Source organism: Thermobia domestica, chromosome 10 (genome assembly GCF_964235325.1).
Source record: "Thermobia domestica chromosome 10, izTheDome1.hap1.1, whole genome shotgun sequence".
Classification (NCBI taxonomy): domain Eukaryota; kingdom Metazoa; phylum Arthropoda; class Insecta; order Zygentoma; family Lepismatidae; genus Thermobia; species Thermobia domestica.
In genome coordinates this window covers 40,001,956-40,023,273 of record NC_137463.1, presented here as the reverse complement: position 1 = coordinate 40,023,273, position 21,318 = coordinate 40,001,956, and the positions used below count along the sequence as shown (strand labels likewise).

Sequence of the window (21,318 nt, the reverse complement as noted above, 5' to 3'; positions counted from 1 at the left end):
CAATGTTTTCTTATGATTGGATGCACATGCGGCCGATAATGTCGGCCGGCCAGTGGTTTAGGCGAAGAGAGTGAGTGACAAGGCGCTGTGTTTCTTGCCTTTGGAATTTTGTTGTTTTCATTTTTTCTACTACAATTGTATAATATTATTATTATTATTATTTTGTCCTACCAACAACTTCAGAACAGCTTATTATTTTTTTTAAAGTCTCTGTTTTGGAGTAGCTATTTTTTTAAAATAAAGTATAAAATGTGGGAAATCTGGAGAGTACTGGTTTCCCTCTAAATAGCTATTATCAAATAGAATATAGAAAATTTATATAACCAATTTCCGTTGATTATTTTCTACTCCATTTTTTAGTTTTGTTTTCTCTCTCTCTTTGATTGTATCTTTTTTTAATCTACTAATGCATTTAAATTTTATTACGTTCTAGAAATTAATTTAGGCATAATTTTCAAAGTTTGATACACTGTGAAACATAAGCATATGGAAAAAATCCTGATTACACTGGTCGGCAAAATGAAACTTTTTTTTTTCGCTTCCACGAACGAAAATAGGTGATTCCTATAGGTTTCGAGCTCCTGAGTTCGAATCCGTAACCCGTTTTTCTCCAGGACGTGCCAGTTTTCAGGGAGCAGGGGGTATTTCAATATCCGCCCAAAGATGTTATTCTCCACCCATAATAATTTGCACGTTATAATTTAAATATCAATATAAATTATTCAGATAAAATTACATAAAAAGTTAGTTTAACACTTACGTGTCACTTGGTTTTCCTACTACTCTTGTAATTACTACAGGGTGTCTCGCGTGTCTCATTCCAACAGAAGTCTGCCAACATATTCACACTCCGTTTATCACTGTAGCGCCTCTCCATGGTAGCTCTTTGCTGGTGAAACCTTTCCCCGTGTTCGTCAGAGACTCCCCCAAGTTGTACATTTCAGGGAAGAAGTCCAGGTGGCAATGCAGGAAGTGTAACTTTAGGGACATATTACATCCCATGTTACGAAATGAAGTGATTAACCTGCCCACAATGTCTTTGTAATCAGGTGACTTATGATTCCCTAGAAAGTTATTGCACACTTCTCGAAAGGCCTCCCAAGCCTCACTTTCCACTTCATTAAGCTTAGAAGAAAATGTAGTATCCTTATAAACGTCTCTGATTTGAGGTCCCGTAAAAACACCTTCTTTCATCTTGGCCTCGCTGTCTTGGGAATAGTTTTCTGAGACGATTAAATACTTCACCATCCCGGTTCAGGGCCTTGATGAAGACCTTCTTGAGCCCTAATTTGATATGAAGGGGTGGTGAGAATATTTTCTCCGGATCCACAAGACGTTCATTAGCCACATTCATCTCCCCTGGGACCAGTTGCTTCCTTGGCGGTCATTTTGTGATGGTGTACTGATCTTTGCTCGACTATCCCAATGACACAAGAAGCAGCAGTGCTTTGTGTAACCTTCTTGTAAACCGATGAGGATGGCAATAACCTTAAGGTCAGCCCATACAGACCACTGGAACTGTTCGTACTTTATTTTCTGCAATAGGTTTTGCATGTTCTCGTATGTTTTTTTCATATGTACAGCATGAGCAATAGGGATGGCTGGCTTTTCATTGCCATTGTGTAGTAACACTGCCTTGAGACTTATCCTAGAGGAATCTACGAATAGCCTCCAGTCTTCAGTGTTGTAGTTCAACTTCAGTTGTCCCATAAGCGATGGAATGTCACTGCAATACACCAAATCACCATCCTTTGTAAAATTAGGAACTAGGCTCATCTCTCTTTTCCTATACATCGATATATTCACATCTTGGTTTAGTAGATTCCATTGTTGAAGTCGTGATGCAAGCAACAGGGCCTTAGACTTGGGGAGGTTTAAGTCTCTGATCAGATCATTCAGCTCTTCCTGACTTATCACATGTAGTTCATTAGTGTCAGGCACTGGAGCGTAATTGGGATCTGACTGTGTACTTGAAGATTGTGCAACATCCTCACAAGCAGCAGGTTCTTCATCGGATGAAACACTGCACAGGGCGTATGAGTCTGGTAGTACGGGTACAAGCAGACAAACATCATGTTTCACAGGTCTCCTCGCGGAATCCAAGTTAGGATACTGTATTTTATGCTTCATGTTTTTTTAGAAATCTTTTATATTAGTCAGGCAGAAGTAACAGTCTGAAACATGATCACGGGGCTCGCGCCAAACCATAGGTATGGCGAATGGCATCGATTTATGTGTACCTTTTAACCATTCTGTGAGAGTACGCGCACACGAGTTACAACTTTATTTCGGAGCCCAAACGCGATCCTGGTCGCCGATTTTACACCCGAAGTACAGATGGGAGACTGTCTTCAGGAACGGTGACAATGGCCTACTTTGTCCTTTGAAAATCACTTCCCCACATATGGAGCAGAATGAATCTGTCGAATTGTTGCAAGTTCTCGGCATGGTCGTTTAACACAAACGTCAATATTTCACGCAGAAATATTTTTCACCTACGGTATACAGAGACACAGCGTAACACCACCTTCTAACACGAAGATCAACTCAAAACTGAAATATTTGTTTCACGTGACAATATCGTGTATGTCTTGGCGCCTTTTTTTCAACAATCTGTCTGTCGTCTAGACAAAAGGGAGCCGACGAATGATCGCAAGTTATTACGAAACCTTTCTCCGTCAATAACGTCTAGGTTTTAGTGTATGCAGTGTGGAACGACAATAAATCTTTGCAACCCAAGCGGATGGGGTACATTTTCGGGGGGGGGGGGTCGTGAGCTAGGAAAAAGAATGTTCCTGGGATATAACCTAGTAACAGTTCTTGGATTAAGATAAAAATTCAGAATTATGCACTCCAAAAACACGGAAAACACATATTAAATAGAAAAAATTAGATTTTTTTGTCAATTATGGAAACAGCACCCCACCAAAAAAAAAAACCTTACGTGCTGGAACTTTCTCGACGAGATTCGTAATCAGCTTCTCGAAATCTATCCGATACTCCCTTTCACCCTTGTGAGAGGATATTCATGCCGACCAGTGACAGTTTTAAATTAAGGTGCAATAGAATTTGCCCTTCAATTCTTGCTTTTTCACTAACAAGCAACGTACAGAACAAGACACGATCAGATCCGACTCAAACTTCGCCCAGAGAACATATAATAGAAAAGAAGAAAAATGCCAAATTAGAGCTGTTCCCATCGAGAAACACAGGAGATATGCTCCGCAACATAACGCACCACGCGACAATATGATATAAGGTAAACGTCGCAAGATACCAGTTTATGTCGGAAACGGAAAGGATGGGCAGCACCAGGATATCAAGATATTTGATATGCTATAACACTGAATTGGCGGCCATCTTGAAAGCCGCCATCTTGGATATAGCGTAAGGTATTGAAATGAGAAGCGGTGTGTATGATATATCAATGTAAGGTAAAATGCAAAAGGAAAACCAATGATGTAACCGCAAAAAACATATGTATGATGGTATGGACGGGACGAAGTGTAGAAGACTCGGGCAAAACAAACGTGTATTCGAAGGGCAGAATAATAGGGCAAGACCCCACGATAAGTGGTACGCGACAAGTAACTGCAACAATGTATGTGCATGGAAGTGCATCCGCCTTCACAGATTATGCCTTCCGAGGATATTGGATTCCGTTTGGAACAGTGAAAACCACAATTGCAACCCGCGATACGATCACTCGTTTGGAGACTACATAATCTACAAAGGACTACCTCTTATGGAACAGCAATTCGGCACCTCACTCCGGAGTGTAGGACATATCATCTTGAATTGGTGATCAAAAGCGCGACCTACCTGTGATTGAAGCCCACTCCTGGACACAGTTTTGTACGTTTCTTGTTCAATTTTCTTGTTGTTTCGTGTGAACAAGAGACATTTCGGCCCACGTTTGTTTAAAAATCACTATCTGAAACAAAGTGCGTACGGATGGGAAAGGCCAGCCCTCTTCTAGCTTACATTTCTTTACGAATGTATCTTTTCCTTTGCACGGTTTGCTACACTGTTTCACGGCGGTCCCAAACAGTCACAATATCAGAGAAAGGCACCAATATCCTCGGAAGGCATAATCTGTCAAGGCGGATGCACTTCCATGCACAGACACTGTTGCAGTTACTTGTCGCGTACCATTTATCGTGGGGTCTTGCCCTATTATTCTGCCCTTCGAATACACGTTTGTTTTGCCCGATTTTTCTACACTTCGTCCCGTCCATACCATTACACGTATGTTTTTCGCGGTTACATCATTGGTTTTCCTTTTGCATTTTACCTTACATTGATATATCATACACACCGCTTCTCATTTCAATACCTTACGCTATATCCAAGATGGCGGCTTTCAAGATGGCCGCCAAGTCAATGTTATAGCATATCAAATATCTTGATATCCTGGTGCTGCCCATCCTTTCCGTTTCCAACATAAACTGGTATCTTGCGATGTTTACCTTATATCATATTGTCGCGTGGTGCGTTATGTTGTGGAGCATATGTCCGGTGTTTCTGGATGGGGCAGCTCCAATTTGGCATTTTTCTTCTTTTCTATTATGTATTCTCTGGGCGAAATTTGAGTCGGATCTGATCGTGCCTTGTTCTGTACATTGCTTGTAAGCTTACTAACCAACAAAAATAATCGAAAGAGGGGGCTAGTATAATCTATGTGCGGGAGAATACTGAAGTTCACCCGTCGCGTCGACAGATTTAAGTTTAGAATAAAAGAGGGTATGTATGATTCGTGTGCGTTTTCGTGCTGTGAACACAGTTGATTGGGATTTACGATTATTATATCATTGAAATATAATTGAGGTTAAATTTTAGTTATCAATATATAAACTATGTATCTCAAATATGAAGTCACTGAGTTTTGAAAGAATATCATAAATAGCAGTAGGAAATGTCAATAAAACATCAGGTAAAAGATTATCGTATATCATTGAGAGTGACTGAAACAATGAATTCATTTTCTAATTCATTCATTCATTTTCAAGTATGCCTTTAGTAACGGGTGGCTTTTCATAAGAAATTATACGCAGGTGTTATGTTTTATATAGTCTTATTATATATGGTTGTACAGACCTTGGTGAGAGTTAGTTGTAAACCTGGAACCCTGCAAAATGTTCTCCCAATCGGGCCCCGCACCACCTAAGGCCGGCCCTGAGTATATCATATAATTATGGTCAAGTGAAGACATTTAATTTTCGATTTATTCGCCACCCAAGTTCGGGTCTGGACTTAACAAACCTATTATGGGAAGTAAGTGCAGTGTAAAATCACTGAAGAACGATTTGTGAAACATACTAGTTACATTGAGCCTTACGCAATGTCGTTTTGTCGTATGATTAGCTCCATACTAAGGGTTTGACTAACTCATTGTTATCAGAAATGTGTTCAGAATCTTTGATTAGCACGTAGTAGGTGAGTAAGTTATGTGACTAATTAATTTAGGTCCGTTACACAGTCGCGCGGAGTCCCGCGTGGCAAGATTGTTCTATTGATTCTTATGGGTGCATACATAGTCACGTGGAGGCCTCCGCGTGGCCCTATCCGCGCTCCGCGAGGCAGATAAGGCCATTGAGCAAATGGGTACTTACATAGTCAAGCGGAACTCCGCGCGCAGAGCAGCCACTTCTCTTTAAAATTTAAAAAGAAACGTGCATGGTAGCAAAAGCAAAATGAAAATTGATCCAGATTTCTTTTCTTATTTTTGATAGTAAGTTGCTAAAAAATATTTTATACTGTTCTATAATACTATTTTCATATTTTTTTTGTGTGTTATTTTTAATTTAGCTATAATATCTTCGTTTATTTGGAATTTCCAATTAATGCCTTTGCTTAATTGGAACTGTACATGTGGTGCCTCTACTGCACCACTGTTAACAGTACGTGACTATTGTAATTTTTCGACTTTCTTTCAACAAATTTCAGTTTCAGTTTCAATTATCACGGAGATTAAATTAACACCATGTTAATGGGATCCCTCTTATGAGGAACACAAAAAGCGTGACATTCGTGAACAGGCATGGAACGAGATATGTAAAAGATTTTTTTTTTTTTTTTTTGTAAAAGTGAAGGTATGGACAATGAAAAAAGATAAATTGAGGCAAATAATTTATCTCTATTATTAAATAGTTGATTGGATGAAAAGTGATTGGATGTGAAGTTCTAACCAAATGTACAAACATTCGTTATTTTCATTTGTTAAAAAACAGTATCTGTTAAGTTTTTTAACACTGTTTTTTTTTAAAAAAAACAGTTTCTTTTCTTTAAAGAAAAGTGCTGTATTTTAAGAGCGTGCATAAGGATCCTATTTAAACTGCATTTTTATAATTTCGATGGAATTTGGCATATATTCCGAAGTTGGGCGTCCGCTTTCGTCAAGTTTTTTCACTGTTATCTCCTTTCCACACTTTCTGCAATTTGTTATTAGGTTCATTAATCCGTGCTTTTCACAAACTTTTAAAAGATTTTGCTCGTTTTCAATGTATTTCTTCACAAATGTTAAAACTGCTAGTTCATTGCCCTTGTACATTCGCCATGTTGGTAACATAAATGCTCGTTTCTTTCCCACAATGCAACTGTTCGGTTACCTTGCGCCAAGTAGTTCCCTCCGCTCGCCATATAGTCCCATGTTTATAACCGCTTATATATAACAAAAAAAAAAAAAAAAAAAAAAAACAGATTTTTCGAGACTCTTATAGATTATCAAGCACACAAACGATCAAATTATCCATATATTTCCTGTAAATTTTAAAAATTTTGCTGGAAACGGACGCCCAACTTTGGAATTTAACCCTGGAATTTTTTCAATTAGGTCATCGAACGACTGAATTGACTTAACGGAAATTATTGAAGTACTTCTCGTCTTCTTGCAAATCTATATATACAGACACAAAAGCTCCCTTCAGACTTCTTTGAGAAACTAAGGGATAAATCTTGAGACATTTATTTTTCTGTGTTCTTCGTTTTCTCTTCTTACAGAAATATTAAGATGCCACTATTGTCGTTTCGAACTTTTTATGTTGACTCGCAACACTGACTGAGAAGAATCCTGTATATAATCACGTGACGCGTAGCGCGTAGCTACGGATGACTGTGTAAGCACACACGCGTAGTGCGGAGTGCGGAAGACGGAGCGCGGAGCTCCGCTTGACTGTGTAACGGGCCTTAGAGCAAAGTGTATCCTGGTTAAGCCACGATTTAGCCACAATAAACATATATTATGAGAATACAAAGGCAATTAATTACCTGTCTTTTATTTCATCATCGAGTGAGTTAAGTATGCAGCAGCTATTAAGAGCCTGCCTTACTAAAAATAATACAAAATTTACCATTTTTCTTTTGTTTGTTTTTCATAAGTGAAAGGAGACAATGAAATACAACTTACTACAATCACAGGTAATGCTATTCTACAACAGAAAATATGAACCTGAAGGTTTTTCAGCGTTGCAATCCATATAAACTACAGTGTTGCCAGAATAACAACGCCCCTAAAATCTAAGTTAAGGTAGCGTCTAGAGTAACGAACTCAACTGCATTTGGTTACGTATCATGTTCTTTTGGTTTCCTGTGAACTGCTTTTTAAATAATAGTTGTATTTAGTTTATAATAAACAAAATAGTTTTAACATACAATTATTGAAACTAAATAATAATGTTATTTAAAAAGTATTTCACACGATACCGAAACAATATGATACGGAACCAAATGCAGTTGAGTTCGTTACTCTAGTCGCTGCCTTAACTTAGATTCTAGGGGTGTTGTTATTCTGGCAACACTGTAATTTCTATTATTGGCAACAGAAAATTTTTCAGGTTCATATTTTCTATTGTTGAATTACGTTATCTATGACAGTGGCGGACCAAAGGGGCGATCGGGGCGATTGCCCCCCCCATAAGGGAAACTTTTTTTAAAATTTAATATATAAATAAAACCCATCACAGAGTTTGGAGCTCTTAAAAGTAGCTCTAAAAAGCAGTATTATAACCTACCGCCCCCTCCACAAGTTCGTCCTGGATCCGCCCCAGATCTATGATTGTGTTAAGTTTCATTTCATTATCTCCTTTCACTTAAGAATAAACAAGCAAAAGAAATATGGTGAATTTCGTATTATTTTTAGTAAGTCAGGCTCTTAAGCCCAGTTCTCTACTATACCAGATCCGTTTCTTAAAGTGAAGAGTGAGAAATGAGTAGAAAATTGCCAGTTTTCTGAAGGATACATTCCTTATAATTACAACGTAATCTTTCTATTATAGCTAATATTAATTGACTTCTACTTATTCCGCCCGTAAATACATCCCTCAGAAATGAATAAGTTAATTATAATCCGATTTCGTAACTATTTATACCTTTGAGTTGTTTGATGTCAAACTACAAAGAAAAAATTTCGTGTTTCATGTATTTCCATTTTTACAGACTACGTACCGGTATGCGCAGGTCTAATTTCCGTAGTTCTCACATTTATTTTTCTCACCCTAAGTATTGACGTTATATTATTTAACCATACCCAAATCAACTTATTAGCTGAACTATAAGTAGACTCTGAATATCAAAAAGTAGACCTTCCGTAGTGGAGAGCTAATACACTAACCTATGACTAACGCTTGATTAACGATTTATCTCTGAATACCGCCCATAAATTTGGGAGTTTTTTTTTTAATTCTTGGAATAACAGTATGTATTAATTAATTATATTTAATACTTTATTTTCTGTGTTTCAATATGCGTCAATAAATTAGTTCATTTGCAAAACAAGTCTAGAAAAAGTTGTCCCAAAGATCATACTTCGTTTTTCAAGTTTTTAGTAGTCATTATGTAATTAAATATTAGCAGTGCTTCTGAAGATCAAAATACACTGTATGAAAGCAGAGACTATTGTGGTTAAGTGACTCCAGTACGGCAACTTTCACACGCTTTTCCCCATGAGCTGCTTTCCACTATTTTTAGTACACAGGAACTGGAAACAATTCTTCCAGCTGCAGAGGAAGGAACGGACATTAAAGAATAATGTAAGTCACTTGTTTCTGTGTTTCAACCCAAAAAATATGAGTTGTTAAACCTCGTAGCTTGTGGCTTTTGCCCTTCATAATAATTCTTGTCACCGCTTTTGAAAGTTTAGGTTGCGTTTCCAACTTTCGTCTTTTTGTGTGTGTGTGTGTGTGTGTGCATTTTTTAAAGCTTTTCCTGTTCCGGTCAAGTAGTCTGATCAAGTTTTCTCCGTGCTTCAAATTTTAGCTTCAATGTCAGGGAAACTATAATGTGCATGGAGAAAATCTTAACATACTTTTATCGTAATATTGTGTACATTTCTGAGGTTATGGTTAAAAATTAGTTTTAAACCAGTTGAGAATGCTCGAAGAGCATTGCCAGAACGAACCGAAAAAAGAATTTTCCTTTAACTTCTACAGGCTTTATACCAATTTTCCATGTACCTTATTATTATACTCATTAAACAATTCTTGTGATATATTTATCCATTTATAATTTTCTTGAGTATTATTTCCTTTTTTTCCAGATGTTTATAAGAGTTCTGTTAAAACGTTTTACGATATGTTGTTTTACGAAGACACGTGTTCAAAATGGAAGGCTCAAAATTGAAAATTCTCTATGACACCTAAGATATGGCTCCTTAAATCTGCCGAAATCGGAACTTTTGTAGCCAATATCTCGGAAACGGTAAGAGTGACGCGGAAAATTCCATCACTTCTTTGAAATAGTTTTTGATGCTTTATCGAATGGAGGGCTCAAAATTGAAAAATTCGCAAATAACACACACACTCACACAGAATTGAGTAACGAACTTTTAAGTTCGTTGAGTATGGCATAGGATTTTTAGGAATTATTTAAGCTACCTTTACAAACTTGACTATAAGAAATCAATGTCTCATGTCGGAGGAATATCAGTTGACACATACAACTGAATATCTGTGTTATACATAAAGCCTAAGTTTTAGTTTAACGGCTCCAACACTAAGGTAGACTATGATGAGAATGAACGAAATGATAGAATAAAGGAAAGTGGGAGAGAAGGAAAAACTTAAGAGAAAACTCACGCACACGGGTTTTGTATACTGCAAAACCTACTTGGCAGGAGCTTGGATCGTACCGTACACCCAAAGATGAGCGCTACAAGACTGAGACATCACGATTCCTTGTAAATATGCTATATCTAATCCTAATACTCAAAATCTATTCGTTTACTCGTGCTTAATTTCGTCTTTCCATATGTAGCAAAAAGCAATTTGCTACAGAGCTTTTACCATTACGACCGGCGTTGGGTTTTCACTACATGCCACTCTTGTGCAGGACACTTTATTATTATTATTATTATTATTATTATTATTATTATTATTATTATTATTATTATTATTATTACTGTAGCAAATAATGTCCCAGTGCAGCCCAGTCAGATTTTGATTTTGTTTCTCCCTCAAACTTTTCTGAAAGAAACCCTGATTGGCTATCCTTTCCTTCATTACTGGCTTAATTGCACCATCTAGCTCGTTAAGCATATAGAATAAGCTCGCTTTCGGGAAAAACACTTCAGAAAAGACATTGATGATAAATTTAACTGGACTTAAGCTTCGATAGGTACAGCAGAAAATATTACTCTTGCACTTTTCGAAGTTGTTTTTAATTAACAGAGCCGTGTTAAGTCTTGAGTGATACCGAAATCAAACCCCATCATATAAAACACAAACTACAAGTAAATAGGGACACAATTGTTACTACTCCAAACTCTAAGAATTGGTACTCTATTCTATGGGGGTTTGTGAGTTCAAATTCATCGGAGTGATGTTAGAATTCAACATGACACGCATAAATTAAAGGAAGGATCTAAACTGGAAACAGAGTACTATTATAGTCTCAACCAACTCTTTGAGTCACACAATCTGTCGAGAAAGTTTAAGATCATGTTATACAAGACTCTGATCCAAGTCGTGGTGCTGTATAGACATGAAACTTCAAGTGTTCAGAAGCAAGACATAAGCAATCTTCTTATATTCCGGTAAGAGAGAAAATTATTGGAGAGTGATAGTTCCTGTATAGCCGTAAATTGGGTGAGCTGTATAACACCACGAATATAATTGGTCTACTAAGGGCCAAACATCTTGTGTGAACGAGTCGTGCCGTCCAAATGGATGCAAATCGATGGCCCTTGAAGATGTGAATTTTGTCTTGGATTAAAGAAGGCCGTTACGTAGACCAAAGAAGAGATGGAAAGATGGAATCTATGAGGATCGAGTATTAATCGACAAATGGAATGACTGCGAGACTTGAGTGCAATAAGACAGTGGAGTTAAAACGTGATATTGTTTCAACTATCATTATTTATTCTCTGTTAGTTGTCTTTAGCTTGAGGAACACTTCACACCACCAAGGCTATGACACATGACATCCGAACTACATGAGTTCTTACCAGGAATCGAACTTCGGACAGAAAGCAAGAACTCTTAACCACTTAGTTCAAAGAAAATCCCGTATATTCTTCGTGTCAAATAATAATATAGTGATTTCCATGCTAGTCAGTAAGCTTTCCTCTATTTTTTTTTTTTAAAAACCTCTAGGCATGTAGTAGTTGCTATGTAGAAGTGTTGTGGATATTTTACTACAGAACTGAAAATCGGGTCTCGATGAGAATGTTCCTTTGGTTTCACTATTTCCTTCCTGTTTACACTAGTTTGTTGACCGCTTCTCTTCACGTCAAATAAAGTACTTTCACCTATTCCACAAAATCACGCAAGAAAAATGTTTGACTTTTGTGACCCCTCCTTTTTTTTCTCTCACATAGTAATCCATTCTGTTCTTTACTTTGGAATACGTAGATCAACTGCATATTGTAATGGCTGCATTCAGTTTAACAATATACAAAGGGAGTTCACTATCACTCGTAATGGTAAGTCATTGACTTTGGATTGTACAGTAGGTTTGGTTCCAGCTTATGTGGAACTTGTGCTGGTCAAAAGACTTGTTTGCGTGTCTCGTTGAGATATTTCTGCGTCCTCTCACTTGATGAACTTTATTGCATCAATTATTTCTGTATTTATTGAAGTAGCCTTCTATCGTTTTCACACGAACACCATTATTTTATTTATTTGTCTGCCTGTGTCGCGATAACTTCTGTAAAATTATCGGATTTATATGATACCTAATGTGTAGTTTACCTGAAGCTTGGTAAATAAGTGTGTTGCATGGGCGTGGATCAAGAATAAGGAGATAGAAGGAAGGTACGTGTAAATTCGCCGTAACTTTTAAGTTTGTACACATACTTAATGAGATGATAAACATAATTTCCTAAGATATCTTTCGTAATAATTACTGTATTTTGATTCAATATTGCTTCTATATTTTCTCTGAGGATTGACTATTGTAATTCAGTTAGAAAGTTCACATTTTAAGTGGGACATATTTAAATGTAATATTTTTATGTCCTGCAAATAATTATTTAACAGTTGATAATATTAAATTTAGTAGTTTTAAATCTTGGGATCGAGCATTGTAAATAATGTTTGTATATCTACTCGTATGTTTTCATTTGAGACCTATCCGTTCCTCTTAGGTTTAATCGTATATCTAAACAATGCTGAAATCCAATTACATATCAATAGTTACTGTACAAAACATTACTAATTTATTCCATATATATACTTTATGAATAAACCATCTTAATTTCAATGTGTAATTACAGCTCACTTATAATTCGATATTTCGAGAGGTTGTTTGGACGTCATTTTTGAAAAAAAAAAAGTCTTAGGACGTAAATAGCTAATGTTATTCTATGCTATCTCCGGCTGCGTGCCTGGTCAAGGGCTACGTATTTTGTACCATACATTGTTATTTCGGAGACTTCTTTACACAGTAGGCCCTACATGCATTTGTTATAGTCCTACTACAATTAGAGAAACTGAGACCAGAAAAATATTGGAATACGTGCCCAGTATGTTGGTGGACAAACACCGTGCTTGTGTGTTTTCTCGGTTCTCCCGTTTCCTCCCATTTTATTCATTCCACCATTCTATCCATTTCTCATCATCGCCGTCTCCTTTAGCCTAACCGACATAACTGTGGGACGTAAAACTCAGATTTCATTTCATTTGAATACAAAATGAAAATGAAATCGTTGAGTTTTACGGTCCATGGTTATGCCGGCTAGGCTAAAAGAGACGGCGATGATGAGAAATGGATAGAAGTGGAATGAATAAAATGGGAGGGAACGGGAGAACCGCGAGAAAAAACACTTACCCAATTTGTATTTGTCCACCACAAAGTTCACTTGGCGCGAGCTGGGATCGAACCAGAAATCCCACGCACCAGAGGTGAACGCTTTACCACTGAGCCACCGCGGCCCCTCGACCTGATTGCATGCCTTATTAATCAAATATTGGTATTACCCTGTTTATTACTAGAAACCCTTTATCTCGCAAAAGACAGAACATCAGAAATCTGTAAACCTTATGTAGGAGTGAGCACGAGACGAGACGAGCAGAATTTTCCTGACAAAATTCGAGTCGAGACACAGTTCTTCCAATAAAGAAACATACATTTTTCGAGATGAGACTTCATTTTTACAGCACACTTTCGAGACGAGACAGCCTCAAATCATATCTCGTGCGCATCCCTACCTTGAAAGTTTGAGGCGGCGTGAAGGTGAAAGCGTGTGAGCTTGACGGTGAGTGGCCGTGAGGGTGAGGGTGATTGAGTGGTAGTAAGGAGCCATAAAGGTAAGAGCGATTGAGTTTGAGTAGTGATCAGGGGCCATAAGGGTGAAGACGAGTGAAGTTAAGTGATTGTAAGACGTCATGACAGTGGCGGAGAGTGAGCTTGAGAGATACGCACTAGACGAAACAGAATTTTCTTGACAAAATTCGAGTCGAGACACACTCTTCTAAATAGAGAAATACCAGTCGCGACGTCACTTTTACAGCACATTTTCGAGACGAGACGAGTTGAGTTGATTTTGAGTTTAACGTCCTTTTCACTAGTGAGGCTATATGAGACGGGACCTACTGATTAACGTGAAATCCGAACTCCATGAGCTCCCACCGGCAATCGAACCCGAGTCCCACGCCAATGGCGCGTATGCTAACCGCTTAGCCACGAAAGAGCTCTATTTTCGTGACGAGACAGCCTCTAATCTTGTCTCATGTGCATTCCTAATCTTGTGAAGTAACTATATTTTCTGCTGATTCAGAATCATAAAGTAGATTTGAAAGCTTTCTTATGCGAACAAGGTCATACTTTTATTTATTTGTTTTTTAGTTGTCTGCTTGGGAAATTCCACTACTTGGCAGTGGTCCTTCGTGTGTCTCTTTGACAGCTTCAAAACGGGTAGATACTTGAAATGTAAGACCTGTTCTGTTATAGCTTGGCAATAGTAAAACTATCGTGCCATTTTTTTTTAAATCTACATATGCGTGCACAGTAAGATAAATGTTTTTATATTACGAAATTTTCCTTTTTAAAAAGAAAAGTTATATATATTTGTAAGACGATAAGAAAGTAAGCCAACTATCTTAACATTCTGTAATGTTATTATGTTCAATACTTCAGAGAAACAGAATACAATGTTTCAAAAATTTAAAAGTAAATAATGTACCATCGTACTTGCGTTATTTACAATGAAAACAAAGGAGTATTTGTTCAAATATAAAATGAAAGGTTAAATTTATAATGTGAAAGTTTTATGTACAGTCAACAGCAAAGAAGTAGGTATTTATTTTGTTTCTGCGGCCAATGATGTGGTTCTGTAATCCAACTGTCTTGTGAAGGCAAGATATTGTGGAGACGAACGACGTACATTGTGATGTTTGATCTTTAGTGATTGTGCTCCCTCCAAATGCAGTGTACGAGGGACGGTTAATAAGTTTTGTCCTCACTATGAAGGGGTTGAGGGAGAAGGGCCAAATGCAGACATATGATTGGTCTTTCTCTACATGGTCACCAAGCAAAGTAACACATTTCTGCAAGCGGTCTTTCAACTTCCACAATCCGTCTTTGTAGAAAGTATTACATTGGCTGGAAAACCAGTCCTCCACTGCAGCAGTGACTTCCGTATCTGAAGAAAAAACTCCATCCTTTCAGAGACTGTTTCAGTTTTGGAAACAAGAAGAAATCTGACGGCGCGAGGTCAGGTGAATATGGAGGATGGAGAAGTGATTGAAACCCTAGGCGTTGGACATGATTCATGGTTTTCCTGGACTTTGTGGCGGGAGCATTGTCAACTAACAGGCGAACACCTTTGAGAGGGCCATGGCGCTTTTCCTTTACGGCATCGTGAAGTTCTTCCAGCAGACTTCTGTAATATGTTCGTCACACTATGGCCATCCGTAACTTAGGTAATCCGTATGAGTAACGTCCTTACAATCCCAGAAAACTGAAAGCATGATCTTAGCAGAAGGCTGCACACAGACCTTTTTAAGGGGTGGGAAGCTTCTATATTTCCACTGTTTATTCATCGCTTTAGTCTCTGGGTCAAAGTAATATACCCAACATTCAACCATTGTCTCGAGACGATCGAAAAAGTCGTTTTCATTGGGTACACAGAGAAGCAACACTTCCAATGCACAATCAGTGTGTTGCTGTTTTTAAAAAGGAGTCAGTAACTTGGGAACCCACCATGTAGACACTTTGGATGGGTGCAAGTGATCATGCAAGATAGTGGATACTGAGCCATGGAAAATCTTCAACCCGTTAACAATAGTATTTATGGTTATTCGTCTGTTGTCCATCATTAGGAGTTTCATTTTCCGAATCATGTCGTCATCCATCGCTGAACACGGTCTTCACCCTCTAGATTCGTCCTCCAAACTCATGCATTCACATTTCAGCTGTCTCTTCCATGTTTTAATAGTCCTTACAGATTGGCACATTTCACCATAAATAGTTTTCATCTCTGCGTAGATGCCCTTGGCTTTCACTTTAGATGGAGGAACTTTGACTGCGCGATATTCCGCTTTTGCCACTTCCACACTTTAACTTTTTGCAGACGCCATATCTTCAACAGTTTTGAACCTAGAAGCATAAAATTTACATATTAGTGTCATCAGACATTGCCGCATTTCGTACGTAATTTGCATACAAATAGCTAAAACATACGAGGTCAAAAATATATTGATCGCCCCTCGTATTTAAACCTCTGTTGTGGTTCGGAGTACACGCTAATATAGTAGATCCCGTACGTTGCTGTTATATAAGGATATAAAAGACAACTCGAAATCAGTTTTTTTTGTGTGTGTGTGTGTCAGTAACCTTATTATCTTTGAAATCAGTGGTGGATCTAGCCCGAGGTTGGGGGATCTAGCCCCCCTCCAGTTTTTCGAGTCACAAAAATAATTGAAATTATTATTTATGTATTTTTGGAAGTTAATAGTAAGCGTTGCCTTTTATTCTTTATTAGAAAATTTTTGAAACCATCGGGAGAGAGTTAAGTTGCAAGACCGATAAAAAATCGTAAACTCATGGTGTACCTATCATAGTCTCGGCCCTGGCTGCCTACTCCAGTTTTTACCGTCTAGATCCGCCACTGTTTGAAATGCTGTATAACCATTTGAGTTCATATTACTTGAGATCTTGAGACACTGTACTAAAGAATTTGTAAAGGAAAGAGAAGAATTTTTATTTTAAGCATGGGGCTGAATTGCTATTTTTTTATGATAAAACAAGAAGCGTTTTTTACAAAACGTCATAGTGAAGACATTTTTATCATTCCTGCTAGATTAAATAATTAACCCACTATTTCATTTTATATGAGCATCTGTCGATACGAGTTGTGACAATTTATCACGTTGTTAATCATCTCATAAGTCTGTACCAAATTTAGAAATAATATTTGAATGTCGAGTTAAAACTAACCGAAGATTGTCGAGTGAGAAAATTAATCTTATAACGGCATACGACAAAGTGATACATAGCTAACAAAATTACAACAGCGTAGTTATTTGTTTTGCTTACTAAACGGAATGACTGCATCCTGAAGAATCAGTCAATCGGCGGCGAACTTTTTTTTTTCATCGCGTTTTTAAGAGCTGCAATAAGCAAATTGATAACATTCATGCTGACTTCGAGAGTGCTAAGGATGTAACGAATGTTATTTCCAGGATGAATAACCAAGATGAAGGTTGGATATTTATCTACGATGTAGCTTCTGCTAATAGGAAGCAGTTTGCAAACTCAGAGATCAAAATTATCGATTTTCGTTTTTAAAATTATCGTATATTACAAAAAAATATTATAAAAGATGCACGTGATCATTGTAGAAACAAGTATAATATTACTAATACTAGCAATAATATATAATAAACTTATCTAATAATCTTAATTTCGAACTCCAAATCGGCGCCACTGTCTTCACCAGTTTTTAAAAGTCCTTATTAACCCTACTCTGAACAACAACAACAACAACAACAACAATCTTTCCACCCTCTGTAAACGTAATTGAATTTAAGTGTTACCATTTGCCAGTTTTTAATTCGTTATTGATTTATTTGAGCGGGAATGACTGTTAAAAACATCGGTGTTTTGGCTTTTATCTTGTATTTAATGCACATCTAATTAATTAATTTGCACAAGTGTGCACAAGTTAATCTGCAGAAGTCTATGTGTTCAAAAATTATCGTATATTCATTTATTATCGCAAGGGCATTATCGTGTATAGCATTGAGACTTAAATTATTGTATATCAAGGTAAATTATCGTATGGTTGGCAAGTCTGATAGGAAGTGTGAATTACTCTTGGATTATTTTGCGCAACAGTTCCTCGAAAACTTTATTATTGTTTAATGAGGACGGCAACATATATTCTCATCACAATAAGGACAATGACCGACACTTGCTGCACATGAGAAATTAAAATAAAACATCTAATAAAAAAAAAAATGTGTGGTTCTTGTATAGGTTCTACAAATTAATGAAATGAAATAAAATCTTTCAGTTTTACGTCCCACGTTTATGCCGGCTAGGCTGAAGGAGACGGTGATGATGAGAAATGAATGTAATTGTGCAATGAATAAATTGGGAAGAAACGGAGAACCCGAGAAACTCACGATCACGGTGTTTGTCCATCACAAAGTTCACTTGCGCGAGCTGGGATCGAACCCGGAACCTCATCCAACAGAGATGTACTCTACAAATTAAAGATAAGAAATTAAAAAAAAAAAACTATGAAAATTAAATCAGTCACGAGAAGTTAAAAGAATAAATGATTGTTTTTATTATTATAGAGTTTAGCGCCCATTTCAGCAGCGAGGCTATATGAAACGTGGACCTATAGCTTAGCATGCGATCTCCCACCGGGAACGAACCCGGGCCTCCCAAGTCAAAGCTGTTAAGAAATGAATTTGTATATACAAATGAAATCTCAATAATATTTTGACATTTTCAGTTGATTGCAATTGTCGCGACACCACTTTATAGTGGTCCTTTTAATTTTGCTACAGGTTTTTGTTAAAATTTGTGTAAAATTTACTCAAAAAGGATTTCCAAAATTTGAAGTATAAACCAAAATAAGTATCTATAGATTAATAAAAGTTTTAATCAGCATTCCACGGTTATGTCCTTTTAGGCTATAGGAGACAGATCAGAGATGAAATTAAGGGGTAACGCGGGAGGACGTCGTTCCTCCACTTCCAAAAAATATCTATATCGTCCCCTCCACTTTCTAAAAAGTTACAATGGGCAAAGATAGGCACAGGGGACGGCGTGATGACGTGAGTCCCCCTACCTTTTCATATTTACTTTTACTCCTGAGACAGATGATTTACCCAAATAAATGATAATGAAAGAATTAGTGTAATGGGAATATGAAACAGTGGGAGAACTCGTTGGGTCTTGCACTTCCCTCGATGGGAATCGCGCTCAAAAACTTCATTGGAACTTGGGACTAGCACTCAGAAATCTCGTTGGGGCTTGCAATCACTAATCAGGTTGGAGCTTGGACTCACTTAGGCTCGGGCTCGCAACTCTTACAAGAAAATGGTCCCAACCTCACACGTATTTTTGGAGGACGAAATTTCGTGTAGGTGCTAATTTGAGGTCGGTGAAATGGTGGGAATAATCATCCGATTCGCTTTTGAATACTTTGCTAGGTATACAGGGTGATGCAAAAGTAAAATAACATACAAGCATTCTGTAATTCACCGGTATAGAACAATAAAAGCCCACATGTGGATACCAAATGAATATGCGGAATCTCATGGCGATAATGAGGAACGCAGTAGCGTCGCAGGAAAATCTCCCGTTGAGAAAAGAGGGTTCCACACGAAAATTCAAGGAGAAACACTGTTCGATGTTGAGATCCTGGAAAGAAATAAAAGTCTTTGATGACACATGTCCCTGAAATCGCATCGTTTACCAATTGCAGTAACACCTTGGAAGGACAACATTAGAACGGAAACCGGGTTCCAGCGACTGTAAAGTAAACAGTAATAGACAAAATTTGGCAAAAGAAACAGCCCAACTCACATATTCGCGTGCGGCAGGCCGTGCCTTGCTTGACAATGTCGCTTGCTGTACATGTCAGACTGTCATTCTGCATACACGATTCAAATATAGCAAGTGTCTCTCTTACCCACGAACAGCAGATTCATAAGACAAGCTAATCCAAGTACGTTTGAAATCACCGTTGGAAATGCGCACGCCGTTCACGTGATGCACAAATGAAACCTTAATCTCCGCCGACAGTCATAAGTCATAACGGATTATATGTGGAGGATCAACATCCTTGGTTACAATTTCTTGGAGGACTCGGATTACACAGTTGTCTCTTATGTTGCATTCTGTTTTGCATCACCCTGTATATCTAGTAAAGTACGCAAAAGCGAATCGAATGACTATTTCCATGTTATTTACCGACCTCAAATTAGCATCTATACGAAATTTCGTCCAATTCGGACGTGTGAGGTTGGGACCATTTCCTTGTTAGTGGAGTTCACGCTAACTTATCTCGTTGGGGCTCGGGGTTATTCGCGGTGAATTATTGACCTCGAGCCCGGGACTCACAAGCCCAGAGAGCTCTAGTTTTAACATTTTTGGGTGGAGTACAGAACTGGGTATAATAATGTATAGCGTGGGAATCTAGGTGCGTGCTCGATGCGTTCCAAGATCTATATATTAAAATGCTACATTTATGTTTGTCTCCAAAGAAAAGTTTACGTATGTTTGTATCCAATCCTTTCGACAATGAGATCTCAAAAACCACAAGTACTAGAAACTTACCGTTTTTACTGGTCGATTTTAAATTTTGTGTAGATTGTCCAGTTCTAATTGAATATTAAAAAAAAAAAAAAAAAACATTGCCGTTATTTCTTTATTACCTTTTTTAGGGGTACACTGAAAGTGTTGTTATTTTTAAAAAGTAAAGCATTATATCCTATAAGTTATGTATTCCAACACAACTTGTTTGTATACAGGGGTTGTATCTCTCTCAGGCATTTGTTTCATGGCCAAATGATAATGCTAAACGAAGGATAACCATTTCTCCAGTCTAAAGTAAATCTTTATTGTTTGGAATGTTTTGCCCAATGAACACCATATATCATTGACATAATTAATTGTATGTATATAATGTATTTGCTTATTACATACTGCATGCAAGCAGAAAGAAAACACTAATCATACATGAATTATAAACTCCAACCGGAAGTAGACTCAGTCTTGCAAACGGTGCGAGATATTGAAAAAATAATCCAAAAAATCTCCCCTTTATGATACCCCTTGCCGATTTTTATCAAGACATCTTTCACTTGTGTCTGTAAACAGGCATGTACAGATGTGAGGAATGACAAGGAGATTCATGCTCATATGTGAATGATGCGCTGTGTAGAGAGCGCAGGTTCAGCTAGTATAAAATTAAATTTCCTTTTTACAGCGAATATTCAAACCTACATTTTAGACCGAAAATGACTTGCAGATGCGACAGCTTTAAAAAAAATCAAACGTAGTTACCTGTATCAAGTTAATGACATAATAGCTTACCAAACAGGTTGTTGTTCACTTCTGTAACACATTGGAAAGTTTATAGTTTGCGTTCCTTTCTTTTGTAGTATTCTCGCTTGATTTTTCAGTGTTTCTTTGTGTAGTAGAAGCGGTTTCTTCAGACGTAGCTGTTTTATGAAGGTGCTAAGTAATTCAAACAGTCGAGGCGAGTGTTTATTTCTGTGAAGGATATAGTACAATGTTACTTGTACGTACTTTCTTGTTATTCGATTTGAAAAATTCTTCTTAAGCTTTCTAGAGAAGTTGGCAATTCTCACTTCTTTCTTTGTATGACAGCAGTAAGTTAAATTACCGATTTTTTTTTTTTTT

General features: G+C 37.4%; 1 protein-coding gene across 2 annotated transcripts in view; it reads left to right on the top strand.

Moving 5' to 3' along the window:
- LOC145662458 (putative fatty acyl-CoA reductase CG8306) overlaps window positions 1-21,318 on the top strand; it is a 259,750-nt gene that overhangs the window by 147,413 nt on the left and 91,019 nt on the right. Inside the window, exon 1 of one of the 2 annotated variants that reach the window (XM_081728056.1) lies at window positions 21,074-21,196. The exons of the other annotated variant lie outside the window; for it this stretch is intronic. The gene's annotated coding sequence lies outside the window, so the exon portion shown is untranslated. Of the gene's footprint in view, window positions 1-21,073; window positions 21,197-21,318 lie in introns of those variants that run through there. 2 annotated transcript variants of the gene reach the window in all.